Raw genomic sequence first — 6,000 nt, 5'->3', positions numbered from 1 at the left:
CTGAGATGAGAGGACGTGAGCTGCCGACCCCCTCAACGCGTGCAGGGATGGCTTTTTCGGCCACCTTTAAAACCATGACATGAAAAATATCAGTTATACAGGAATACATAAAACTGCTGATTAACTTGATAGAGTTATTGTTGGATGGATTGCACTTTTGGGATTCGATTGAGGCGGATTTTTCACTTGAGTGAGACTTCAAGGTCATCACACTCAATACAAATTGATGTAAAAGCCTTGATTTGATTCAGACTTTTGACTTTATCTTTAAGTTTAAATGCACATTTGTCAAGTTATTGTTAATTTTCACTTGTGCAAATTGAATAATTGCAACCTAAAGGGATAGTTCGTAGCTTCTGTTTTAAGTAGTACAAATATATATGTACTTATTGTAGATGTCCGTCAGCACGTCCCCAGTTTGGAGACGCAGGCTGGAGTATCGATACAGAAGCTCAGCAATGTACTGCTGTGGATGAGGGTCAGTAACAAAATGTTTTTTAGCCATCGAAAGAGGCCTACCTAAAAAAAAAAAAAAAAAGTATCAAAGTGTATACTGTATTAACCCTTAGGGCTGGCTTATGCCATTGTTATTGTTTATAAAGCTGCTGACACATATGTTATATGTCACACTAAAGGTGGATGATAGTGTGTTAAATGTCATGCCTGTCAGGCCTCTTTTGATTGTGGGATCCCGTGATACAGTGTATAATTACACACTGGGGTACAATGATGCCGCTGTTGTTCGGTTCTGTGTAAAAGTGCAGGGGCGGTTTAAACGGGGGGCTTCGTTGCGGCCCTATAGCAGGATCTCTGTGTAAAAGCAGCTAGAGTTTAAAGATAAGTACCTCATACAAGCCCATTTCAAAAGGTCTGAACTCTCCCTTTAGTATCTGCAAATTTTGAGGCAGTTCTTCCCTTAGATGTTAACCATTTTTATTATACATCTGCGTTGATTTGAAGCTACCTGAGTATGAAGGAAATTTGTTGCAATAGTGGAACGATCACACAAACTAACATCAAGGAATGAAGTGTGAAAAGTCTGAGGACAGCTGAGGGCTGGAAAAACGCAGAGAGAACGCAGAGAAAGGAAACATTCATGGCCGTATGTGAGCAGCTATGCAGTTCAGTTAGTGGCCAGTCAGTTCTGTTGGCCGCCTCTGCATGCACCATCACCTCATCACTCAGCGGCCTGCCTGGACGCCCAGCAGCCGCCGCCCATCCCTCCCGCTCCGCTGCTGCTGCTGCAGCCACATTACGACTGCGTCCCATCAGAACGACCCGCCACCTCATATCTCAGCGCAGGTATGGGCTCATTCATGAGTGCTGGACACAGATTTAACACACGGCCCGTCGCTGGGATGACTGGTGGCCTGGCAGGCTGATGGACGGCCTGCCTGTCGGGGGAAGCTGTTCTGCTGTCTGACTTGACGCCGTTTCAACCGTGCTGAGGTCATCACAGACAGACAAAGCAAAATGTGCTACTGGGACAGATTCCTGGATACTCAAAGCTATTTTGATGGGCCAGTTGGCTGGTTTATATTTTAATAGAAAATATTTGTTTTTACTGCCACATATGAAGTATTACTTGAGATAAAGTGAAAAAAGATTAAATCGCATCATTTTCACACAGCAACAGCAAAATACCAACAGATTTCTAAGCAGAGTAAGAAATTTAATTTGCATTAATGGCAAGAAAATATTCCCTGAAAATTTAAAACTAATATTTATAACTTGAGCTAGCATGTTATGGTAGCTTTCAGTGACGTAGGAGGCACACAGATTTTTTTATTTACCTGCCCAGTGACAGGAGATGCAAATCAGCTGTTAGGTAACTCTGGTGCAGTTCCTTTTACTTGTGTGCCGTCCTATAGCAGCAAACCACTATTTGCCATGTGAAGATATAGTGAAGTAATGGCGTCCTGAGCAGAGAATGAAGTCATGCTACCGCTGTGTGTGTTGTAATCCGAGCTTTCTTGTGGGTTGTTGTGGTCCGGCTTCATGTCAGGGCTCATGGCTGCTGCTTTTCACTGCACTTATACATCAGTTACTGCTGATATTGTGACAGTGTTGCTGTGGATGTGTAGCATCTGTCCTCCCTGGTAAACACCGTTAGCTCTACCAGCACTGTTGCTGTTGTTTAGCGCCGTTTATGGAGTTAGCACTGTTAGCTGCTGGCCACCAGCTCAGCCTCCTTCATGTTGAGAACCATGTGTGAACAATACATGCACCCTGAAATCTGCACAGAGCCCCTCTAAAGCTCATCATCTAAAGGATAAGAGTGATGATATTTCCAAATGTTTCTTGTTATCAACAAATACTATGATGAAAAAGCAAAACAAACAATGTGATAGTCTGTCTCTAAATACTTTCTGGTTCCCGACTGGTGCAGCCACAGGGTCCAGATTTCTCCTCAGTCACTCGTTCAAGGTCCACACATAAGATAAATTACTACATATTCAGTCATATTTTACAAATGCATATAACACGTGGGTTTAGAACATGATAATATAAAACATATTGCAAGATTAAAATACAATTACTTAAAACTTAGTGAATAAGGAGCACTGCAACTAAAAACATTCACATAATTGCTTCAAGATCATGCAGTGACAAAAACGCTGCAAAGACGCAGCATGTTATTAGGCAAAATAATACCAAGAACAGGGCAGTAAAATAATCCCTGTACTGGGGGAAAAAACTCTCACTCTACAGCAGGAAAACAACACTTCAAAATAAAAACCATGTGCTGGAAACTTATACTACTTTAAAATAACAGTGTTTTTTCTTTTCTTTTTCACAAATTTGACATATTCCAGAGGCACTTGCAGTCCATTCAGCATGGACCCGCAACCCTCTTTTGGACTGTGATCCACCGATTGGGAGCCACTGCTCTAACTCCCCTCACTCCTCTGGCTCTCATTTGTACCTTATTTTTAAAGATCACAAAAGTATTATTTAATTTCCTTTAAACAGAACTTCCTAAAACAGTGCTTTTGTTGGGGACTATTTTCATCTGCGGATTGATACATATTTGGTGCTCTTGTGCGTATTGTATTTAGAATGAACAGCAAGCTTCTCCTTTTGAAACAAACCAGTAATCTTATTTATTCTTTCCTCTTTTTTAAAGGTAACAACTAACATCACTTACTCTTTTGCTACAGTAAATTTTTTACTAATGTAATTTTTTTTTTTAATTCATTTACACTTTATTCTAACATAGTATACCCGAAATGTAGTGATAACTTGAAAACAAAGAATTGGATGTGCCATAAAAAAAGTATTAATGAATTAAATTACATTTATTTATATATAATGGACACATATCTGTAAGTTTGTGTCACTTGAATTGAGTCAGACTGTTTAAGAGTTTGAGTGCAAACAGTTCAGCGGAGGAGTAGTGCTGCTGTAACAGGAGGCCCATCACTGCCAACAACATCCATCTCAAGTACGGGTCATACACATTTATAGCTCGTATCACATTCACCGGCCACCAAATCAAGTCAGCAGCTACGAGCCGGTCATATCCCGCAGTATATAATGTCATGCAGACCATATGATGACAGACTATAGCAGTGTCGACCACAGAGTAACACTATCTGCTGTCCGTCAAAATGTAATGCAAATACGGGCTGTTAAATAACACATTAGACTGTCTGATAAAGGCACTGCACGCTCGCTGAAAAAAACACCTGTCACACAGGAAGTGTTGAGCTTTGCTTATTTGGAATAAACAGGAAAGAAGTGGATCATTCTCATAAGCAGAGAGCACCAACTACACAAAACTCAAACTTATTTGTCAATGACAGAGAATCCAAGTAAAAATCAGGGGGCTCCTCTGACTAACACACACAGCGGCTGTAGGAAAATGTGGCCAAATGCTGATCAGCACTGAAGTTGCTGGTAAAGCCGTGTGTGTGTGTGTGTGTGTGTGTGTGTGTGTGTGTGTGTGTGTGTGTGTGTCTCAGTGCAGAGATGATGACCTCTGACCCTCAGTATCTTTGACTTGTGGCCAGCAGCCAGCGCTGCCTGACCCTCGACCATTACAGGCTGAGCGCTGCAGCAGGTGGCAGGAGGCGAGTAAACTCCGAACATGAAGGAGGACAAGAGCTCCGATACCAAAGAGGGAAAGTCTGAAGGCTGTTTAATGAAAGGCAACACTGCCATCTAGTGACTCAAAGACAGACTGCTCAAAACCCTGACCTGGTTATCGTTTAACCATTTGAAACTTGAGCAAATTTGCTTGATATCTTTAAAAAAAATAGAAAAAAGGCAATGAGCAACAAAAGAAGAAATGACCCAAAAAATTTACCCCTAAAATGTAGTTAAAAAAATAAACAAACACAAAAAACAACAAAGATATGATAAAAAAGTGCTTGAACATGAGAATATTTTATAACGAAATTTTAAATATGTAGTTATGATAATTACAAATATAGTTTTTTCCCAAACTTTTTTCCCTATAGTTTTACCTAGCATTTTTTTCATAATATTAATCTAAATCTATAAATATAAAATAATATTTTTTTACAGTTTGGTATTGCAGGGTTCTTGCAGCTTAAGACAAGGTAGATTTAATGCCACTTGGAATTAAGTTTAAGACCAATAAACAAAATTGAAGAAGGACAGTTTGATTTTTTTTCCCAAATTGCTACATTTTTTGTCCAGTGAAAAAGATAGATTATCTATTTCAAAAAAACCTGCAAAAACCTTTTTATAGTGGAACACATGGAAATCAACTAACATATTATATTTTCACAAAGGTATAGGTCAGTTTTCTGGTAAAATTTGTGTTTCTCAATCTGCATGTGAGATTCCACGGCTTCGATTCCCATCATGATGAGTTTTAGAGGAGGAATTTATTAAATTATTTAACAAGAAAAAAGATGTTACCAATTATTTTGCGATTATTCAGAAATGTAACTCGATTTCATACCAGTTAGGGCTTTATTTTGAGATGAATGAATTCAGTGCCTTTTTAGACTTTTTAAGGATCAGCAGGAACCCTGTATACTTTTACCCATTTAAAGGACCTGAATACTTCCTCCACCACTGCAGATGGGGGGCATAATGTAATACCAAAAACCTTTGATTAAACTGTTTTTGTAATATTTCAAATATGAAGTAATTTAAATCAAAACAATGTCTAAGTTATTTGAGGCTGTTTTACTACACGACTGGAATATCTCCATAACAGAGCTAAAGTCTGATGTGACTTAAACACTTGCTGTATACTGACTTTGTGGCCAAACAATAGAGAGCACAAGGCTGAAAATGCAATAACTCGCCTGTTGGTTACACTGGTGACTGAGAAAAAAGCTCAGATGAACAATAAAGTCCGGACTGCTGAGTGAAGTGAGAGAAACGTTGTCAACGTTTCATTTACGCTGCGTGAAGTTCTGTTTAAAACCACAACACACCCTGAAAATATTGCTGTGGGATTTCATATCAAGATTTGGCACGAGGCGTTCGTATCTCGTGCTGTAACCTCACTTTAAGTTCAGCGAAATGTCACATAATCACTTACATGTTTGGCGCACAGAGTCAGATATGAGGCCTTCACGTTGCATTTTTCCCCTTTCACCAGTTTGTGATGATTATTCCAAACTGCTGTTGGGTGCTAATACGCTGTAAGTGCCGTGCGAGTGTGTCAGAGCGCGGTCTGGGATTTTGCTGAAGAATTTTTAATTTTGGTAGGTGTGACATTTACAGCCTCGAGACCAAATCCAGCCCCATAAAGAGCTGCTGCCCCCCCCATTTTTCTTTAACAACCCTGTAAATACAGAGTTAATTTGTTTTCTGTCCGCCGTGAGATTAAAACATGAACAGTGAACGTGAGGTGTTTTAAAGGGTTCATTTCATTATTCCACAGCGCCCCACGGTCAGGAAATAAACACACTCGTGGAAAATGAAGTGTCTGATGTGGGTGTGAAACTCCTCTAAAGGTCGCAGGATTAGAGGAGGAAAACACGCCGTTCACATGTGAGCGAGACGCAGAGATGA

The sequence above is a fragment of the Plectropomus leopardus genome, chromosome 10 (assembly GCF_026936395.1).
Source record: "Plectropomus leopardus strain MGB_pleo_1.0 chromosome 10, ASM2693639v1, whole genome shotgun sequence".
Taxonomy (NCBI): Eukaryota; Metazoa; Chordata; class Actinopteri; order Perciformes; family Serranidae; genus Plectropomus; species Plectropomus leopardus.
This window is presented reverse-complemented; position numbering follows the sequence as displayed.